This window comes from Ambystoma mexicanum, chromosome 14, assembly GCF_040938575.1.
Source record: "Ambystoma mexicanum isolate Mex_15411 chromosome 14, UKY_AmexF1_1, whole genome shotgun sequence".
In the NCBI taxonomy this organism is placed as follows: Eukaryota; Metazoa; Chordata; class Amphibia; order Caudata; family Ambystomatidae; genus Ambystoma; species Ambystoma mexicanum.
Genome location: NC_090940.1, coordinates 434358315 through 434380113, shown reverse-complemented (window position 1 = coordinate 434380113; position 21799 = coordinate 434358315). Strand labels below are relative to the sequence as shown.

General features: G+C 46.8%; 1 protein-coding gene across 4 annotated transcripts in view; it reads left to right on the top strand.

Annotated features, from left to right (window-relative positions):
* LTBP2 (latent transforming growth factor beta binding protein 2) overlaps positions 1-21799 on the top strand; it is a 1918131-nt gene that overhangs the window by 1700106 nt on the left and 196226 nt on the right. The gene's annotated exons all lie outside the window — the stretch shown is intronic.

The following is a 21799-nucleotide window of genomic DNA, read 5'->3' as shown; positions in this document are numbered from 1 at the left end:
AGTCACCTATCCTCCAGCCCTCAAAAAGCTATAACGATAGGTCCTCCCGGGTCCGCACAGTGGTTCAGTGATAGAGGACAACGAACACAGGAGGCAGGGTTAGACCACGGTTTTGCTATGCACGTGTGGCCTGCTTCTGCTATCTAAATTCTTAAGGAGAAGCACACTTGGCCTTGCTAGGACACCGGTCCCGTCCTCACTTCACAGGAACTCCTAAAAGTATAGCAGAAAGGGGACATTGGACTAGGAGTACAGTAGTCACTAAGATGAGTAACCTTTCCTTTCTTCAGGTCTGGACCTGGGCACTCTGTTAGAGTCAGAGCCAATTGATCTATTAAATTGGGTTTATTGGCCAGATCCCTTACACCTCAAAGAGAAACACCACTTTGATTAGGTAAGGAAGCACTCTCTAAAGGCTTCTATCTTTGCTTGAAAACTTGTGGTCTTCATTGGTCCACATGTTCCTTTCTCAATTGTGTGTTTATAGCTTCTTTTCATACCAATTAAGAAAACTGTGTGGTGATTTCGTGTTTCAACTGCTGAGCCACTTTCTTCTGTGCCCCCTTCAGTGTACACCGCTGCGGACATTGACAACTGGGCTGCTGCCTCATTGCTTAGATTTCTAATTGTGTGTCTTGTAATGTACCTTTTCATCCTCGCCAAGTGTAAGCACCATCAATCCATTCTTTCTTTCGTTCTTATTGCATCCTTTTGAATGGATGGATTACCAATACCTTCTAGACAGTCCTAAGACTACTTTTTAAAGTTCCGCCTGCCACAATGGTAGAAATGGCCGTCAATAATAAATAGGATCTCTTTTTGCAGGCTTAAATAAAAACGTTTTAAAGTTGTCAGTTGCAAGGCCTAAGCAGTTTTTTCAATCTCCAGCTCATGGAAGCACAAATTAAATCATATCTGCCCTTTGAGATCACTAACACTGTGCCTTCTTACCGTAGGCTTGAGGGCAAAGATCTAAAAAGGTCTGGAGAGCCAGGGCCTATAGTTTCCTGAAGATAGAAGCATCAATAGGAATATATAAAGCCATGGGGTGAGCCCAATAGAATGGCGTATCCCTCCTATACCAATCTAAATAGGACTGAAGTAGAAGGCTGCAGAATTCCATCCCTTAGTGCACTAAGGGAACGATAAGCAAAAGCGGAGCTGTACCCCAAGGTCGGAATGAACTAGGGCAAAAATATGACCTACATAAATTGAATTTCAAATAGCTTAGCAATGTAATACCAGGATATGCCTCCACATAAGTCCTTCAATACTTTCAGGGCTGGTAAATATCTGGTGAATATCCAGCTGTAATGTCCCAAAAGGCTCGCATCGCGAAGTGCTACCAGTGAAATATAATACTCAAGTATTATTTAAAAAATCTGGAGGGAAATATTTCTCAATCACCCACGCCACACAGGTACTCTCAGAATCATTCAGGCAGTGGTAATTCTATTGTCTGCAACAACTTCTCCCATTATCTTTGCACCCCAGTGCTCAGTTTTTAAGGCAGGCTCCCAAAGCTAAGCACAGGTTACTGTTCCCAAATGCACTGCTCAGGACCGTGTGGCACTGCCCATGGCTTTTTGCTGCACACTGAAGGCTGCACCGTGAAGTGCCGGGCCGCCTGCAGTTCTTCAGCATTCTATTGGAGTGACAGGGCAGGCTGGTGTGCTCTGCCTCAACCTGAACCCTCTAGTAGCACTCTGCTCTACTCCATTCAACTCTGGAACACCATAGGGTACAATGCAGCAAGCTGTGTCATGTTGCGCTGTGCACCACGTGCGTGCACTCACTGTGGTGACTTCCACCGATCCGACGTCCCGCCCAAACAGTATACACTCTTGGTCTTTATATTGTTCAATCACCTTCTCTTTTCAGTAATGTGCTAGTTCCGAGAACAGACAAATCGTATGTTGTTGGTTCTCCAGAGTCCTATTCACATTTGCAGCTTTCAAAACACTCTTGTTATCCCCGGGCCCCTGAGACATTGACGATGAGTTGGCCCAGCATCTGAATGATATTACATGCCAGAAGTACAATGTTTTAACACTTCTCTAGATTTTCAAGGTCATCTTCTACAACTAAGAGAAACAAGTTTAAGCTTAGGAAATTAGATCGTCACCTTCCGAACCAGACAGGCGATCCATGACCCTGATTTGTTTTGCCCCCAACACATTTTCGGTTTATGGTCTTTCAGACGAGGATTTGCCATCAAAGGTAAGTACCATAACATTTTTTCATCGAAAACTGCTCCATCGAATTCCTATATATAAAGTGCAAAGTGTAAATGCATTGAAACACTTTCATCGAATAGGGTTTCGTTACATAAACACTTTACATTTTTTGCAATGGAACATAACGTTACAGGGAGCTGTCCAGTGCAAACATCTATATTTCCAACACTGGACAGCTCCCTGTAACTTACGGTATTTATTTTTAATTGGGGGGTCTCCCCCCCAAACTCACCTCAACCCGCAGGGTTCTTCCCCCTCTAACCCACCACACCAACCCCCATTTTCAAAATGTAACCCTTGTCCAGTGCTGAAATCTTTAATGTATTTAATCACTTGACAGCTCCCTCTAAATTGTGGTATTTATTTTTAATTGGGGGGGTGTCCCCCAACACCCCTCAACCCCCACTGATCCTCCCCCTCTAGCCCCCTACACCAACCCCCATGTTCCAAATGTAACCCTTGTCCAGTGCTGAAATCTTTAATGTATTTCAGCACTGGACAGCTCCCTGTAAATTGAGTTTATTGTTTATTGGTGGGGTCCCCCTAAACCCCCCTAAGCTTAACCCGTACCCTAACCCTTACCCTAACCCTAATTTGAAACCTTGCCCTACCCCTTACCCTAACCCTTACCTTATCTCTTACCTAACCCTAACCCTTGCCCTAACCCTAACCCTAACCCAAACCCTTGCCCTCACCCTAATTCTAACTTTTGCCCTAACCCTAACCCTTGCCTAAATTCCATCGAAATTCATTCAATGAATATGTTTTTCAATGGAAAAGCATTTCAATTAATGCATTTAGATGGATATGAATTTGTTGGAAATTAATTCGATGGAAAGAACAGATACCCACATTTCCCAGTATTGAAGTCTGTTTTCCATGGCCCAATTACCCACAAGTCAGGAGTCCATCACTTTTCCCAGCTGTTTTACTGCTCGGATAGTTTAGGTGCACTGGTGATCAAACTTGGTGGTCTCTGCTTTAAAAAGGGGGTTCTGGATGCTATCTGGCCCATCTACTCATTCAGTTTATCAAATTTACCCTGTAGAAATGATATTGATTTTCACTGCAGCCCAGCACATCTATCGCTGGATCCTGGGCGAGGAGTGCCTGAATGCTTCTTGACTAGATGAACAATGATGGTTTGACAAGATTAATGGTGTAAAGAAGTCTGATTCAGCAATTTTATCTTTGTCCTTTCAATTCCATTTTGGTTACCATGATTATGCTAACTACCAGGTTCCAGGGAATGGACGTAGTTGTGCATGAGGTTGGTCTAGCAACAACTGGGATGCTCAGTAGTTCTTTCCTCAAAGCTTCTTGGTAAGCAGAGTAATCCCTAATTTTTCCATGAGAAAGATTGCCTGTGGAGGTGCTTGTGAAACAATAGCACAGTTCAGAGGTTATTTTACATTGACAGCATTCAGAATTCGAGAAAAAAAAGTTGCAGTGGGCTTTGAGCTGCATTGAGCTGGGCAATGATCAGAATATTGACAGGGTCCTTATTCACAGATCTTCTAAGGTCTGTCCATTCCAATTGCGAGATGTACATTTCCCCTCAGCCTTCAACATTGGAAGAAGTTCTTGCTACTCAACGGTGGAACTGCACCGAAACAGTGGATTGATACATGCTGTAGCGTTACAGCACGCAGTGTGCACCGGTGGAAGATTTTTGGATGGCACGTGCGGTTCACTTCAACGCCTTTTTAATGGTTTTTACCCACGGCAACTCAGATTGCTTTAAACACCTACTTGCAGAAACAGGAGAGCAAGCTAAGAAAACCTGTGACAATGTGAACCGGTGGCGTCGGAGGACACTAGGGTAAACATTGAAAGGGTAAGTACTACTTGCGTCGTTACTGTTTCATGCCTGGCCATTCTACTCTCCAAGTTGGAGTAAACTTACAATCCAATTCGACATTGGACGTATATTGGCCATATGATAAACCAACCGTGACAAACTGAAGGATTGGATCCAGTGCCCACACAAGCCAAAGCAGTGTGACATAATTGCTTATAAGCATGATTTCCCAGGCCAGCAGAGAGGCAGCCAGAAAGGAACAGGCAAATACACTCTTCAATGAAACACTAACCATTCAAATAAAAGCAACGTGACTGCGACAAAAGTAAAGGATAATAGTGAGACTTCTTTACTTAAAGAATTAGAAAAATTACAGAAAAAAGAAGTGAGCAAATGGTGGAAGGAACACTCGCTACAGAATTATATAGCCGTAGGGAGGATTCCTACAGGCCTTAGAATCCTCACTACACTGTCTTTCGAGGAACAGGATCTCGATATGCTACGCGAGTGGGGAGGTGCCACAAATCATTGCTCCACTACCTTTCCTAAGCTGCTCATAAAACATGCAGGAAGCGTTCAGGAAAAGATTTTTTTTTAAATGACTGAAATAGAAGAAAAAAATCAAATTGGAGGGCAAGAAGATGAAAATCAATATGGACTTCAGTCTAAAAACATATGAGGAAGAAATGAAGACAAGAAAATGATGTACATTTCTATGTGATAAAGAGGACTACGAAAATGGGTATATCTACACATTTGCACGCAGGTTCGACTATTTGAGATAAAAGGCTAAAACTGTGGCTGCTATAGCCATAAGCCACAATGAAAACATTCTTGACACAACTCCATCTACCTCAGAATCGGACGTCACAGAAAGTGAAAATGATCAACAATGTGTAAGTTTATTTTTTTAGAAGAAATGGGGCTACTCTGCCAGGATAGCAGAGCAAACAAAAAGACACGAGGGGGAAACTACAATTCCAGGGGACAAAGGAGATAGGGAAGAAAATAAACAAAGAGGGGACAGAGGGGCAGGAAACTCAACCAACAACCTCCCATGGAGATCTCTGCGCTCTGGCAGGTAGATAATACCACCATGGAAGAATCAAGCAAACACAAAGTCATCAACCTATCAGATCATATCCTCATGGATGACCAAATTAAAGTGTTAAATTTGGGACTGAACTTCTGCCCCAAAGCCAGGTACGATTATGTTCAAACGAGAATCAATCTAGACAGATTCATTCGCAAGCTGCATCTCAAAATATTATTTGCCACTAACGTATATTCGAAACCTCCAGCACTTGTAGTAAAAGGTCAAACAGACATTACAATATGAGAATTAAGAACTCTATCCACATTAATACACTTGGAGAAAGAGGGACAAGTGGAAACCATTGAGGTGAATTTTGAAGAATTGCAAATCGATGTGCGATGTCCTTCAAAAATTAAATTGAAATGCAAGTCCAAATTCAACCCTATAAACACATCAGGCAGCAATATTGAAAACTTCCAGAATTTGGTTATAGATGACCTTAAAAGCATAAGAAAAGGCAGCAAATTCCAACACAAAGAAAACCTGTCCAAAAAACATAGAAATGTGCTCACACAGCCAAGCCAGTTGCCCAACTGCATTATTAAGCAAGCACACAAAGGGAGCAACATTGTAGTTATGAACAGAAGTGATTATATTAAGGAGGCTTACAGACAACTTCATGATACCAGCTGCTATGGGAAACTAGCCATTAATCCCATCAAATAATTAGAAGTGAAGCTACAGACCTTCCTCCATGAATGAGAGCAGACAGGTATTTTGTATGAAGATAATTTCAAGTTTCTATATATCATACAATCAATCATACCTATGATATACTTCCTTCCAAAAATCCATAAATGTCTAATCAGACCACCGGGAAGGCCCATAGTTACACTCATTGGGTCCCCATTGGAAAATATGTCCAAAGTTGTGGATGAAGCCCTCTTTCCATTTGTATCCTCCTTATCATCATATTTGAGAGACACAACTGATTTTCTGTCTAGAATAGACAAACGTCGATGGGAACTGTTAGGAAAGATTTCATGACTGTATGTCATTTTCCCTCCATGTGTCAACCCCCAAACTTGTTGCTGCTGTTTTACACCCTGATCTAGACTTTGCCAGAGAAGCGCAGCCTTCCGACGCACTCCTCTGGGCTTTCGCTCAATTCTTATAGGGAAACTGACATGCCCTCAAGACAGTCAGTCCTGGGAGACTTCGTTTCCCTTAGTCCTTTCCTCATGTTGCAGCTTTTGTGCTATATGAAACAAGAGTGCACTGTAACTTACTTTACCGCGCTTTTGGGTCTCTAGTCATTCCAAAGGCCCTAGAAACTCTCGCTGGACTTATTATGAACTGTGCAAGTGTGTCACGGACAAGACTGGTGGCAGCTATCGTTTCTCTTGTGTTTTGAACCCTTTTTCGCCATGTTATCCGCGCTTACTGCATTTGGCACAAATAAGTGGCCTGGCTCCAAAATGGCCATGCCACAAGGTTCTTTGTCCTGTCCTTTGGCCATCTTGCCCCTTCACCTTCCCCAGGTCGAGCCGACCCGGGTCAGTCCTTATTTGGTCATGCACTTTCCAGCGAAACCCAAAGCTTTCGCGGGCTTCTGCATGCCTTGTGTGAATGCCTCCAGGATGTGGGCTAGGATGTCTGTTCCCAATACACATCCTGGGTGCCAGAGTGTCTGGAGTGTCCTGAATGCCTGGGACCACCGTGGTCCGTGATAGGTCCACGTATGGTGTGAGTGTTTGTGACCAGATCTCCCATTGGGTTCTCTCCGTTTTGGCGCGAAGGGTACTTTGGATAAGAGGAGGCTGAAAACACCACTACCATGTCGATCTCCTGAGTTCACACCGAACAAGGGATAAGGAGCCAAGTATCCTGCAACAAGAAGCTGAATCAAGGAACCGCTGGTGACCCGCTGAAGGTTTGGCACCCTGAGCCGCTGTCGTCCTGCGAGACCCCTCTGCATCTGATCATCCTAGAAGGTCTGCAACGGCGCTTCGACCCATTGGAATAGTGGGATCAACTATTCCCGGCACCTTCATCAAACCCTGCAAGTAAGCCTCTCCGGAAGTGTCCCTCGGCCAACCAGTGGGCTGACCAGCTTACGCAGAACGTTTGCTCTGTCACCGCCGCCGTTTCGGGGAAGCCCTCGAAACTTGGCCTACTGCTAGCTATGTGTCCATGGCACTCTCACACTGAATATCGTACACTTGGCATTCCCAGGTCTGAAGTCAGACGAGTGCGCCCGGACCAGAGTAAACACAGTGGCCGTGTTGCCATGCTGTGGTAACAATATGTGCACGTTCGCTGCATTTGGGACACCCTCGCCCCTGTATCCTGCTACCGCGGAATCTACACAGTGTCGAGACGTCCTGACCATCGCATCTGAACCTGCCAGCAACGTGAATTGAACTGGCGAAGTCTGGGTCTGCCTGCGTCGGGGAACGGTGAGTAGTCCACATCCCAACCGGTGGCCCCTAGCTCAGGAACCCACTTCTCTTCCACCGCTGTTGCAAAATAGCAGATCCTTCCCACACTCTCACCCTGCCTTCGCCCGCAAGTGGAGGCCTTGCTTGAGTAGTGGGGACTTGTTCTTCATCGCTTCATCTACCTTCCTGAACTGTCAGAGACCCTTGAAGAGACCCTATTTTGTCCATTGGCACAAGCGCATGCAGGTACTTTCGAGCATAAGGCTCCTCTCTTTGTAGGGCTCGGACTTCCTCCTAGTTAGGTGTATTTCTGAGGTCGAACTGGGTCTAAAGACTACTTGCATTGCCTGTTTTCCTCCCCATCTAGGTGGTCCACATAGTACGTGCTCATAACTCCTTAGACCCCTCGGTCTTGTATATATACGGTATTGATTGTGATGTGTTGGTTTACTTTAGTATTATTGTGATTCTTTGCTATGGTCAATGTTACAAAGGCCTTGTAATAAATGTGTCTATATTTTTAATATAACACCTGTCTGGAGTAATTTGTAAGTGTCCTTGCTTTGTGTGCTCATTGCGGGCTTTCAGTCACCCTCAACCCTCTTGAGACTTGACCGCCACCATCGCTACCCTGATTGGTCTGGCTTGTCCAGAGGTTACCCTGTTCCAAGAAACTAGGCTGGCCTTCTGAACCTCTGCCCCTCCAGGTCCGAGTTCAGAAATCTATCTTAACAGGAACTTACTTATAGCCTGGCAACTATGGACGCGGTATCCTCTACACCTCTATACAACATGAGTTTGGAATGAAAGCATGTGAATATTTTCTCAATATCAGGTCACTCAACTACTTAAAACACACAGAAATTATTCTTGGCATGAAGATTTCTGTCTCAACAACAACGCATTTCTCTTCAAAAAATAATTTTTCAAGCAAATACAAAGGGTAGCTATGGGTACGACATTTGCCCCTGCCTATGCTAACCAAACTGTGGGATACTGGGAAAAATTCAAAAAATGGTCTAAAATAACTAGGCTTATAGAGAGAACATTGTGTTGTGGATACGCTACATTGACAATCACTTTGTCATTTGGAAAGGGAGTGAAAGAGGATGGGTCGACTTTGTAAAAGAATTGAACAAAAATGATTGGAATCTCAAATTCATGGAAACTCATAGTTCCAACTCCATAGTGTTTCTCGATGTCACAGTGAAACTAATTGACCAAAGTTCTGTGTGAACTTTACAGAAAACCAACAGGCTCCAATGCCCCAAGTCACGCTGCAAGCGGCCACCCTAAAAATCTTATATGGAGTATACCCTATGGTGTGGTGAGTTCATCAGACTACGAAAGAACTGTACCAACATTGAAGAGTTTGATACAGCTAGTAAAGCAACTGCATTGGGCTTTCGAAAACAAGAGTTTCCCAGGAAGATCATTGAATAGGCCTATATAAAAGCTTGATCACTAAATAGGCATGCTTTGCTAACAGGACAATCATCTAATATCAAAGACCAACGGAAATATGCCATGACTCATCTTAACATTTGGTACTCATGCTCAACCCATGCGGTATATCCTCAAAAAATACTGAGACTATCCAGACATCACTTTCTGCAAAAGAAGTTCCCTAAAAGACACTCTGGTAAGCAGTTTCATGAAAGCAGATGACACAAATAAAGCCTGGAATTGGTTAAATACGTATGGAGAAGGTTTTTTCAAGTGCACACACTGTAAAATCTGCAAATATGCTCTGAATTGTGACACTTACAATCATCCCGTACTGGGGCACCCGATTACCATCAAGGGAAAGATCACATGCAATTCTGAATTTGTTGTCTATGTTCTCCAATGTCCTTGCAATAAATGGTACGTGGGAAACACAAAATGTAAACTCAAGATTGGTTTTTATTTAGAGAACTAAAGGGTATATAACCTACTGTTGTCATTGGTCGCTATAAGCAACTTTATTGTCTCAACAACAGACACAACTTTGCACTTTAAGACCATGCTAGGCACTAGCCACTTTCAATATAAAGCATTAGGCACTCTATCTCCCCTTCATGCTCGCTGCAGCCTGATCTGGCACAATCCTTTTGTCACATTGCACTGTTTGATCATGCCACGCACAAGTCACTTTGAACATGAAGCATTAGAAATGTTATCTTTTTCTCATGTTTGCCACAGTCTGATCTGTGACAATTTCCTTGCCCGCTCGGCATAACATTTGCCAGTGTCTTTCATAACCAATTCTTGACAGTTTTGCACTTGAATTGGCATTGGCCTCGCTATTATCCTTATACAGACTACTACATGCGTGTGATTCTCGCCTTGTCATGGCGCACTAATGTCTATTCAATACGCAACACTGTGGCAGGTACTCACTGTTCTATTCAGTGGCGCATTTAATAAAACCAGAATAGAAATAATGTTAATATTTAAATTTATTGTACAACAATATGTACTGCCGATTGAAGAGCTGCATATTTTCTGGATAACGTAGCAAATGTGATAAACGAATTGGATAATGCACTTGGTACCTTACCAAATATATGTTGATAATATTTGTGTATAACACTGGCTGCCGAAATTCAAAAACAAAGTTAGATTGCTGGCTAACGATCGAATGGCATTCCTTTTCCCTAACAACCCAAGGCAAAATGGCTGACAAAATTGTGAAATGTGGAAACCCTTTTTTTCATTCTATAATCACATCACTCTATATGAATGCAACCCACATGGGGTTGGGTATTGTGAACAAGCCACAGGATAGGGTAAAACGCATCAAACTGCCATTATACCATCATCATGCAACTTGCCTGTAACCCCCACAAGTGGTAATGTGCCCAATCTCATTCTACTAGTACGTTTCCTTCCTAAGCCCGGCTCTGGGGCTTGAAGATAATTATACAATGCAGCATTAAAATTGTGCAAAACATAATAAAGGACATTTCTTAGTGTCAAGCCAGAATCCACATTCGACTCCATTATTTTAAGGGCTACTTGCTCTTTAGGAAGTTGTTTGATAAATGGTCCTATGTTAGCTGGATTCTTGAAAATATCTTCCAACCCCAGCGATCTCAGGGTGGTTGAAATATGTCTCAACCAAGGAAGTGTGCTGGCTCCAAGTAGGCTACTAACGTCCCGTCTCTGTATTTAATTAAATCAGCGAAACCCAACCGTTTTAGCCAAACGAAAATAGGTTTAAAATAAGCAACCTGGGGGGCGTGGCTTGGAGCCGACGCGATGCAGTCGCTCCTCTAAAGCCACCCATGGACAGCCCGCTGCTACAGCTAAAATTGTGCGGTTCCTGTGGCCTATACGATCCATCGACGCCAGCTATGTGGATCGGAACCGATGGGGCACTAGCAGCTCAAAGATGAAAGCCGGGAGAGGGAGCACTATGTCCGTACTCGTCGCTTGAATCCCGGTCCCCCCCTCTGCTGCTCCGAGAATCCAAGATGGCGGGCGCACGTATGATGGCGTCTGCAGTCAGGAGTCGGAGGCGATCCTCCCCGTAGCACTCGAGCCAGAGGGGACAGACAAACATCCGGATATCCAGACAAGCGGGGACGACTTTCCATCGGCGGGTGAGGGCGGCCCGGGCCCCCCCAGGAACCGGCGAGGAGCCCCGCATGCATCGGCCCCGTTTTGTGCACCCTCTCCCTTTTCCTCCTGGGGCGCCCCGGCCCACGCCGCCCTACAGCTACACATCCAGCGGATGGAGATCTACGCGGCTGCGTTAGTGGCCCACCTGGATGCTCGGTGGGGCCTACCTTCCTACCTTCCGGCCCATGGACATATGCAATGGCCCTAGAAGCGATTCAATTTCCTGGAGCGGAGATGGGAGACCCTCCCCCCAACGGTTGGCGGCGGAAGCCTTCAGCAGAAGCCCCTTGAGAGATTTAAGGTAGGCCTAGCCCGCATGCTCTTCTCCCTGAGCTCTTCCTGGGGCGCCCCGGCCCACGGTCCTGCTGCCCGCGGATAAGGCCTACATCCCGCACGTGCAGCGCTTCTTAGCCTCTGGGGGCCACATGAGCAGCTCCCATAGCAACTCTTCTTCACCGCTACATCGCTCCCGGCGGCCATTGTCCTGCCTCTAACAACCAGCGCGATGTCCAAGCAACAAAAGACCACCAAGTCTTCGGACATAGCAACTCTGCTGACCGCTTCCGACAAAGCTAAAAAACAAGATTCCTGCCCCTCTATCTCACGGGAATCCCTAGATAACAAGGGACCTTTGGCGACCAAAGAAGATATACGGGAATTCATGGCGGATATCAAATCAGAATTCCGCTCTTGTATGGCGGAACTCACAACTAAACTGGAAAGCACAGATAAAAAAGTCTCGGAGGTTGAACAAAGAGTGGAGGTTGTTGAGGATCATATCCAAGATCATGCCTCTGCGCTAACTGAGGTCCAACGCTTAATCGGACTATTGCAGGACAAGTACGACATCCTGGAATACAAGCAAGAGGACCTCGAAAATAGGGCCCGACGCAACAACCTCTGCATTCGGGGGGTTCCCACCTCGATCCCAGACAAGGGGTTGGCTGGATATGTGGGCCTCTTTTTCCAATCTTTTCCTCTGACCTCGAAGATTCACTGCTTCTCCTAGATCGCACCCACAGGCTGATCCCCTGACGCGGAGTGGAATCGGATGGCCCCCCAACATCATTACTAGGGTGCACTTCTTTACTACGAAGGAAGCCATCTCGGCAATAAGCCGCTCCAAAGACGAAATTACATTCCAAGGGACCTCCCTCCAGATCTTCCAGGACCTTTCTCCTCTTACTCTTCAAAAGAGGCAAGCCCTTTGCCCTTTAACCACCCTTCTTCAGGATCAAAAAATCTGCTACAGATGGCTCTTTCCCACAGCTTTGCAATTTTCCTACAAGGGCTCGCTCAGGAAACTTAGCCACCTGGAAGATGCTACCGACATCCTGCGCCCAGATGCTTCCAAACCCTCGTCTTTCCCGCCCTCCGAAACAACGGCTGATTCAAACGTGGTGGCCTCCCCTAATCCCACACAAGACTCTTGGTCGAGGATTCCCAGATTCTGGAAGAGGAAATAGCCGGATGCGACCCCATGATGGAGCTTCCACCTCGATCCCGGCTCGCAGCCCAGCACCATGATCCGATCTGCACCCTCAGGAACACAGATAAGCTTCATTCTTTAAGCAGCGGGCATTATTCCACGGCCCATGCCCGGTTCCAAGGCACAGTCCATCTATGAGTCCTTGGAACAAACCACTAAGATTACCTAGAAGGTTAGCCATGTTGGCTACTCACTGTTCTATGGCCCCGTTGGCCAAGGGAGGCATTAGACCCGCAAAAGGTCAGCCACCCTCAGTTAAAACTCGGCCCTCCCGTTGGCGGCCCGAGAAAAAACCCCACAGGCAGGTTGGGTAATGGCTACGCACTCCGCGACATGATGGCTGATCCCTCTACATCTCCCCCTCTCCCTCAGGACTCGTCAACCTCCCCGGACCTGGCCCCGGAATATCGAACTCTGAGGTTTGTCTCCCTGAATGTCAAGGGACTAAATTCACCCGCCAAACGCAAGTCCATCCTACAGAAGCTTCAGAACGACGGTGCAGCTGTGGTTATGCTACAAGAAACCCATCTGCTGCCGGCAGACCATAGCCGCCTGCGCTCCCGAAACCTTCCGAAGCAACTTTTCGCGTCTGGGAACTCCAAGACGGGTGGCACAGCTATCCTATTTGGGAGGGGACTGAATCCTCAAATTCTAGACTCTATAAGGTGCCCGGAGGGGCGGTACATGGCGGTGAAATGCCTACTACTAGGACAACTCTATTCTATAATCTCCGTATACGCACCCAACTCAGGCCAGGCGCTGTTCTATGAATCCCCGAGTACAACCCTCTCCCCGTTTTTGGAAGGCCAGATAGTGATTGGAGGGGACTTCAATGGGGTCCCGGACCCCTTGAAAGACAAGTCATACCCGCCCAGTGCCAGAGACCTCACCATAGCCCTGGCTCTCCTACAACTATTTAGACTTTGGGGGTGGTGGATTCATGGAGAGTACTCCACCCATCCGAAAGAGACTTTTCCTTTTATTCTTATGTCCACAGAACCTTCTCCAGGATAGATCTTCTCCTAGTGTCCCCACAAATCTTCACGTTTACTAACAATGTGACAATTGGCTCCAGAATCTTGTCTGATCACGCTCCGGTGACCCTGGAAATCCGAGTGCAGGAACCAGCTAACCCCCAACAGCGCAGATGGACTCTATATGATCCGATTCTCAACGAGATGCCACTCAGGGACCCGATCGCAACCACGATGACCAACTTCTTTAAGTAGAACCCCAGTGAGGACACCTCTACCGCCAACACTTGGGACACAATGAAGGCAGTAGTGCGGGGTGAACTGATTGCACAAGGAGCAGCCTATCATAGACACAAGCGTCAAACTCGCCAGGGCCTTGAGGAGGAACTTAAAAATGCAGAAAGGACCCAATAAGGAGAAGGGCTGGACCCCTAAAACTCAGCGGGCCATCCGGATAGCACAAAAAAAGATCGAGGCCCACTATGCCGAACACACTGCCCACCAAATGGCAAAAGCAAAACAGTTTTATTATGCTAAAAACAACAAAGCAAATAAGCTACTAGTGGCCAAACTTGCCAAGGCAAAGAGGAACAATACAATTGTGGGCCTGCAGGACCAACAAGGCGAGGTCCATTACGCTGACCAGGACAAACTGCAGCTCGCTGCGGCCCACCTGACTCAGGTGATGACCGCTCCAGCGCGGGACATGGAGGAACAGAAGGAATACTTACGGGGGGCAGCGCTTCCCCGGCTAAAAAGAACAGCCCGTGACTCTCTGGAGGCGCCGATTACTGACGAAGAAGTGGACGAGGCAATAAAATCTCTTAAATCCCGAGCCTCTGGCCCTGATGGGTATACAACCAGGTTTTACAAGATTTTCAAACCCCAACTATTAGCACCTTTGGTACAGTTGTTTAACTCGTTCAGGACCACGGGCACTGTAACCCCATCCATGTAGGAGTCAATTACGGTCTTACTACCTAAACCTGGAGGCGATCTGAAGAACCCTGCATCATATAGACCCATTGCCCTGCTCAACATAGATTCTAATATTTACTCTAAAATCCTGGCATCACGTCTGTCTCGATTCTTGCTGGAGATAATCAGTGCGGATCAGAGTGGCTTCCTCAGACACCGCTCCACGGCCGACAACATTCGAAGAGCCTTGGATCTGGTGGAACTCGCCTCCCGAGATTCCCGGGAATTGGTGCTCCTGGCCCTGGACGCGACCAAGGCGTTTGACATAGTGGATTGGACTTTCATGAGGCTCACCCTTGAGGCTTTTGGATTTGGCCCGGAGTTCTGCACTATGACACTGGCAAATTACAGAGCCCCCAAAACCCTTCTCAGAGTTAACGCCACCTTCTCCTCCCCCATCAACCTAACTTGCGGAACCCGACAGGGATGCCCGCTGTCGCCACTTCTCTTCGCTCTAATTATGGAACCGTTTGCCCAGCGGATCAGGTTGAACCCTGCAGTCGAAGGCTTTCAATCAGGCCCGGCACACCATAAACTGGCCCTCTATGCAGATGATGTCCTCCTGACTATCACAAAACCCCGCTCTTCCCTCCCTCAAGCCCTGGCTGAGATAACAAGCTATGGCAGGGTCACAGGCTTCACAGTCAACTACCGGAAATCAGTCGCCATGGGAGTGGGTTTGACCCAAGAAGACCGAGAAGCCCTGGTAACGCTGTGCTCAATACAATGGACAACCAAAGGAATTAGCTACTTGGGAGTTCAGATCCCGGCCAACCCAAGCGAGACCTATCGGGCTAATTTTCCCCCATTATTTACAAACTTGGAGGCAGATTTAAGACACTGGGCGACACAGGAGATATCGCTGAGGGGCCGTATTACAGCCTGTAAGATGAACTTACTATCGAGATTTCTGTATGCATGCTCCACACTCCCAGTGCCGGTTCCGGCGCCAGCCCTTCAACGCTTACAGAAGAAAATGCTGCAGTTTATTTGGAGGGGGAAAAAGCCCAGGATCTCTAAATCCATGATGCTGGGCAACGCGAAACTGGGTGGGCTCGGGGTCCCTGACTTGCAGAAATACCAAATGGCGGCTCACCTGTCTTGCATCCAATCATGGCAAGTCCTCACCAACCGCCCTAGATGGGTGGACCTTGAACAAGCGCAGTTACCCCTCCCGCTACGCTTTCTCCCACATGTCCCCCCTCCGGAACAGCGACAGTGGCGGAATCTTCTGGCATCCACCAAACACACCATCTCGGTGTGGGACAAGGCGTTGAAACAGAAGAGGATCCCGACGGGGCTCAGCCCCCTCTCCCCAGTGTTTATGAACCCGACCTTCTCTCCTGGTCTGTCTCCCCAGAATTTTAAGGCCTGGATTGCAGGAGGCCTAGAGACCCTGGGTCAACTTTTTTGAAGGGGGCCAACCCTGCACCTTTGAGCGATGCAAAGAACTCTTTAGGATCCAGGAACAAGATAGATTCACATATACCCAGCTATGCCATTGGTGCACCCACCCACAGACTCGCCAGGCGGCTACTCGTCCCTCCACAGCCATCGAATTGACCCTTAATGAGCTCCTACCCCTAGGAAGAATCTCCACTCTATACAAGCGCCTCCAAACGGACTTCCTAACCTCCAAAACCCAGTATATGGCCCTATGGGAGGCGGACCTGGACCATCAGATTGAAGACCAACAGTGGGTTGACATCTGGTCCCGGGCTCACTCCTCCTCATCATGCATCACGAATAGAGAGTGCGCCTACAAGAGCCTCCTCCGGTGGTACTACCCTCCCCTAAGACTCCACCACATGAACTCCACGATCAACCCTCAATGCTGGAGGCAATGCGGCCAAATAGGCTCCTTCTTCCACATGTGGTGGTCCTGCCCCAAGGCCCAAGCCTTTTGGAAACAATGCCTGGCGACTATAGCGGACATCACTCAGGTGCGAATGCCCTTGGCCCCCAAACCTATCCTCCTTGGAGCACCGATCCCCGGGATCTACCCAAGGTCTGGCCCCAAGGCCAAACTATTATCTCAATGCCTACTTGTGGGCAGGAACGTGATAGCCCGCACCTGGAAAACGACGGAAGGCCCTCTCATGCCTTTCTGGTGGATGAAAGTCTGGGACATCCTGATCGCCGAGAAGGTGACGGCTGCCGGGGCAGGCACTTTGCATCGCTTTCGCAACATCTGGGGTCCGGTATTGGAGTTTGACCAAAGGTTCCCAGCCCTGACTTTCAAGCCCCAACTGGCCAGGAGAACTATTCAGGATGGAGATCCCCTACGGGGACATGAAGAAGGAACTTGAGACCGAAGGGTGCGGTGGGAGGAGCGTCAAATGGTATTACTGTATGCTACATGCCGGAAGTGATTAAGCTTTGTATTGCCATAGCCTGCTTGTTTAAAATAAACACGTTTAAAAAAAAAATAAGCAACCTGGTCGATTACTTCACGTTCAAATTGTAATCTTAAAAATAGCTTTTGGAGTATTGATTGGGTAATTTTGATAACAGTTTAAAAATAAAATTGCTATTGTCCTCATATTGGGCATATTAGAGTGTCTTAAGAGTTCGACCCCTATAGAGCTGGTGCTCTGGCTTTAATTGTGTGCATCTCAAGTGCCGATTCAACCACCCTGTTAACATACAATTTGGAGAATTTAATGTTACCTCCAGAACTGTTGCCCATCGCTTTTCTTAACCTGATCTTTCCACAATGTTTTCTGTGAAAAACGTATGCAGAGATAACTATAATGTGGGACCTTCTCTATGGATACACCTCCTATATAGAAAGCCTGGTCTCTAAGTCTTTTAATACTGCTTAATACCATACATTTTGTTTTCCCAGTGTTGATATTTAGACTTCTTCAGGTGCAAAATGATTCTAGACAATCCAGCCGCCGCTGCAAACTTATCAGGGTTTTAGGTATATGAATTGTGTTGTACCCAGAGGTAAAGGAAACCCAGTATATCCTTCACTGCTTGCAGGGCATCCGACTTGAGTTTCAAGATCTCCTCTGCCAGATCATTTATAAAGATTAAGAACAACAGTCAGACCAGCAAGCACCCCTTTCTAATGCCCATGTACACATGCATATTGCTTTCCTTCTCTAATGGTATGTTATGAACACAATCAGTTCTTCATCAGTACAAAATCAGCATAACTGCTTATTATGGTGTTTTCATTGTGGAAAATGGAAAGAGAAAGCCAGATAGTCTTCTAATAAATACATGTTTTTATGTATAAAGTTGCAGGCAGGACATTTGGGTCTAAGAAGCATGGCAAGGCCAGATGTGTCAAGTTCAAATTCTTTATTAGGGAAGCATAGAGGGATGGGCCAAAGTAAATATGAAACAGGATCCTACCAAAAGGGAAAACAAACAAGAAAACACAAAATGGTCCTCCTCTAATCCCTCTCCTTCTCTGTATCTTTCCTGCTCTCCACTTTGCAGGAATGGGCAGTCCTCTGTTGTTTCAACTATCGTGGTAAAGTTAAATACTAAAGTTACATACTACCAAAGAGAGTTACATCCCTCCTTTCACATATAATGGGGATTGACAAGACCTCAAGTCCAGTCTTCTGCCGAGGTGTGCCTAGGTGCAGGCTTTCCGGGATCCTGTAGTCTTAGACTAAAGTAGTTCCTGCTAACTGGGAGGACATTCTGTGCTTCCTAAGCAATGATGTGGGTGTTAGACAGGAAAGACGTAGAAGGATTGTTCCCCACTAGCCTTCATGTGTGAGTCTGTCCTTCCCACCACCTCTTTAAGCTGTAAGTAGGCTCCCTAGCCCTCACTGGAACCTTCTCCCAACTAATAGAGCTGCATAGGGCCTGCCCTGCTCCCCTGTAACCTCCTATGTCTGGCTCACTGATTGCCTTCCTTTCCTCTGCTTATTGAAATGATAGCTTTAAAAAAGTGTGATCTTTTTTCTCTAATTCATCAACATTTGGCACTTTCGCCTTACTCTGTTCTACCTCACTCCATCTCTCCTCATCTGAAGAGGTTTTTTTCTTCATTGCAACTCTCCCCATCTGACAGGACATTTTCCTCCCTCTCCTCACTATTGCCCACCACTATTGCATTTCCTTTACCATCTCCTTACAGTATCTTGGCCTGCTCTTGCCACCTCTACCTTCTCCTGCTCTTACTGTTTACTTCCTCTCTGCTCTTGCTTCCTCTTCATCCACCGTCTTCTTATCTCCTTTTGAGTCCACTACTTCTTTACTACCACCATCTTTCACTCCACTCAGGAGTTAACTTCCTCTGTTCTGCCTTTAGATGTTATTCCTTCCCCCAACTGCACTCCAGGTTTTACTTACTCCCTCCTTTGTTCTTGTCACCTCCTTCCATTCCCGATTTTACTTCCTTGCTCCTTCTGCTATTACTCCCTCCTCTCTCAACCCATAGTTCTCACCACTTCTTCTTTCCTGTAATAATCAACTCCTCTGATCTTCTGGTAACACCTCTCCATCTAACCCTCAGCACCGTCCAGTTTCCAATCTTCTCCAAAGTCTCTCCAGCATCTCTCCTTAACCAAACAAAAGTCTCCTGCTCCTGTCACTCACAACACTGGACTAGGCTTCCCAGTTTATACAGTCAGATACACCAGACCTGCCCTGTCAAGTGGGACTAGGGCTGTGGGTCTGCAGTTGTGTACTTAAGGTGTCTCAGTGTTGGGAATGGCTAGGCTCTCTCACCTTCTGATGGTCAGAATGAGGCTGTGGGGACCAGGCTATATCTCCAAGAGCCCTGGAATCTATTTTGGAACTCTTCTGTGGGCATTGATGGCTGGACAAGCTGCTTGTGCGGAGGATATCCTGATGCTGTTGGGCAGGTGAAAGTAAGCCCCTGAACACTCACACCAGAGAAAATACAACCCGCTAGGGAAGAAAGGCCCAAGTAGATCTTGTAAGGATAACAAGTTTTAATCTCATGCGCAGAGAGCACCAGCAAAGAACTCGGCTGCCAAGAACGTTCTGCCAAAGAAAGTTGCATGCAGAAGCTCTTAAAGCACAATGGGCCTCATTACCCGGTAGGCGGTGAGCCATGCCGCTATTAGCGCCATGGCTCATGCCGGTAAAATACCGGCACCGCCTTGGCGGAAAGGGGATTTACCGCCCCATTCCAAGGTTGGAGGGGCGCTAAATCCCCTTTCCGCCATTGCCCTTCCCTATTCCCATTTCTGCCCCATAGGGCTCTATGGGAATGGTGAAGGCGCTAATTACGGCACCGCAATTTTGCGGTGCCGTAATTAGCTCCGAGGTCCCTTAGTGGGTTGGATTTTAACGCCTGCAAAAAGCAGGCGTTAAATCCCCCAACCCACAAAGGGACCTCGTAGTAAGGCGGTAAGGATTTACCGGTACCGGTAAATCCTTACGGCCATCCGTGTAATGAGGCCCAATATCTTCATAAATGACGCAATACATACAGTGAAAACCTGCACGGCTGATTGGATGGACCAATACCGGTGCTGCCTCTATCCGTAAGGGATGGCAGTTTATTGGTCCCAGCCCAGTACGTCCATCCATCTTCCATCACGTGGGTGCTGCGGGGCTCATCTTCTTCTCACGTCGAAGGTCAGACAACATATTAATTATACTCCTACTATACAGCTTGTTTATCATTCATACCATACACTTGGCAGGCTTACAAACAGACACACAGGAGGTTTCAGGGCACTCGAACTTTCACCCGCACATTTCACTCACTCCCTCCGCACCATCCGGCTCCAAGGTCTCCGCCCTCATTTTGAACTATATTGTATCCCTCCGAGCACCTCGCAATACAAATGACACAATTATTGCTGCAATGATACATCCTGTCCATCCTCTTTGACATTTCAGGACTTGTTACTTTGGGGTTGATGGACAAAGGGCACCTGGTGTCATGGAATTCGGGTATCTTAGGGTTTAGTCAGTTATATGGGCTATAACTCGTGGTAACTCAGGAATGGGCCGGTTTGTGCTTTGGCCACAGTGAGATAACATTCCCACCAGGCGCCGGCCCCAAATCGTGGCCTTGTAGGGCACATTGCTTTTGGGTGAAATACACATCTTCACAACACTTTCAAGAACAATGGACAAACAGTGTGACGGTGGGGGTGCGAACTGTCCTCATGGAAACTCAGGCAGGACTGGAGATTTCCGTTGCAGCGTGGATTTGGGCCTAGTGCATACAATGCCGCCTTTACCGTGCTAACAGCGCAAGCCTTCTCTTCTACCTAGGAATATTAATATCTACGCAAAAAATATGCTATAATTGATGATGTAAGCATGGGGTCCTACTGGACGGGAAAGCTCCCCTTTCACTGCCCCCCCTGCCCCCTGGTTCATTAAAGTGCTTCAAATGCATCTTGCCTTACTTTAAAGCGCGTGGGGGGGGGGCGAGGGGGTGCTGTCCATTCCCAACACAGCCTAGTGTAGTGGGAGACTCTAGGGATATTTAGGTTTTTATAGTGGTCTTCCTGTCCTCCACTAAATGTAATTGCCCCAATGCATTCCAGGTTTTCTGGTTGGTAGAGAAGAGCATTACATGGAATGTAGTTGTTTTGCCCACATGATTTTGGAAGCCAGGCTGGGACATGTTTTACAGTGACTTCCCTTGTTTAGTAGACCTGACTGTCTTCTGTATGGTTTGTTCCCTCCCAGAACCATATTTCCGCTTCCTGGATCTAGTCCGGGTTTCGCTTCTATTTGAGGGAGGAATTATGGGAACTGCAGTTTTCACTAACCTTCTCCTCCAATAAGGGGCTAGTGGTCTGAGGCACAGGGGGTGTTTAGGCTCCCTAGTGTAAGGAGGGGCCTTGGTGTGTACCCACATTGTGTCCCAATTAGGGAAGGCCAGGAAGGGTCCTGTACTGTGTGATGGGGTCCTGCTGAGCAGCAGGCTCCACAGGAAGTTAACCAGGGGATCCTACCCCTACCACCCCAGGTCCATCATCAACTGGCTTGGCAATTTTCCCAGTACCCTGAGCTGCCCAGTTTGTGGTCAACTGAGTCAGGAAAACTATGGTATGTTTACTACCTATACAAAGGTGAAGTCTACAAAAGTTGGGAATGCCAGTCTTAAAGTACAAACACACAGTCCAGAGGTAGCAAAATGTAAAGTCATAACATTCACTCCAAATTAACTAATTTCCTAATACATACAATGTCCATCATGCTACAAATGAAACCTTAACTCACAGTACACGACTACTTCGCAACACTCACTTTAACTTTAGAGTCTCTCCAACAG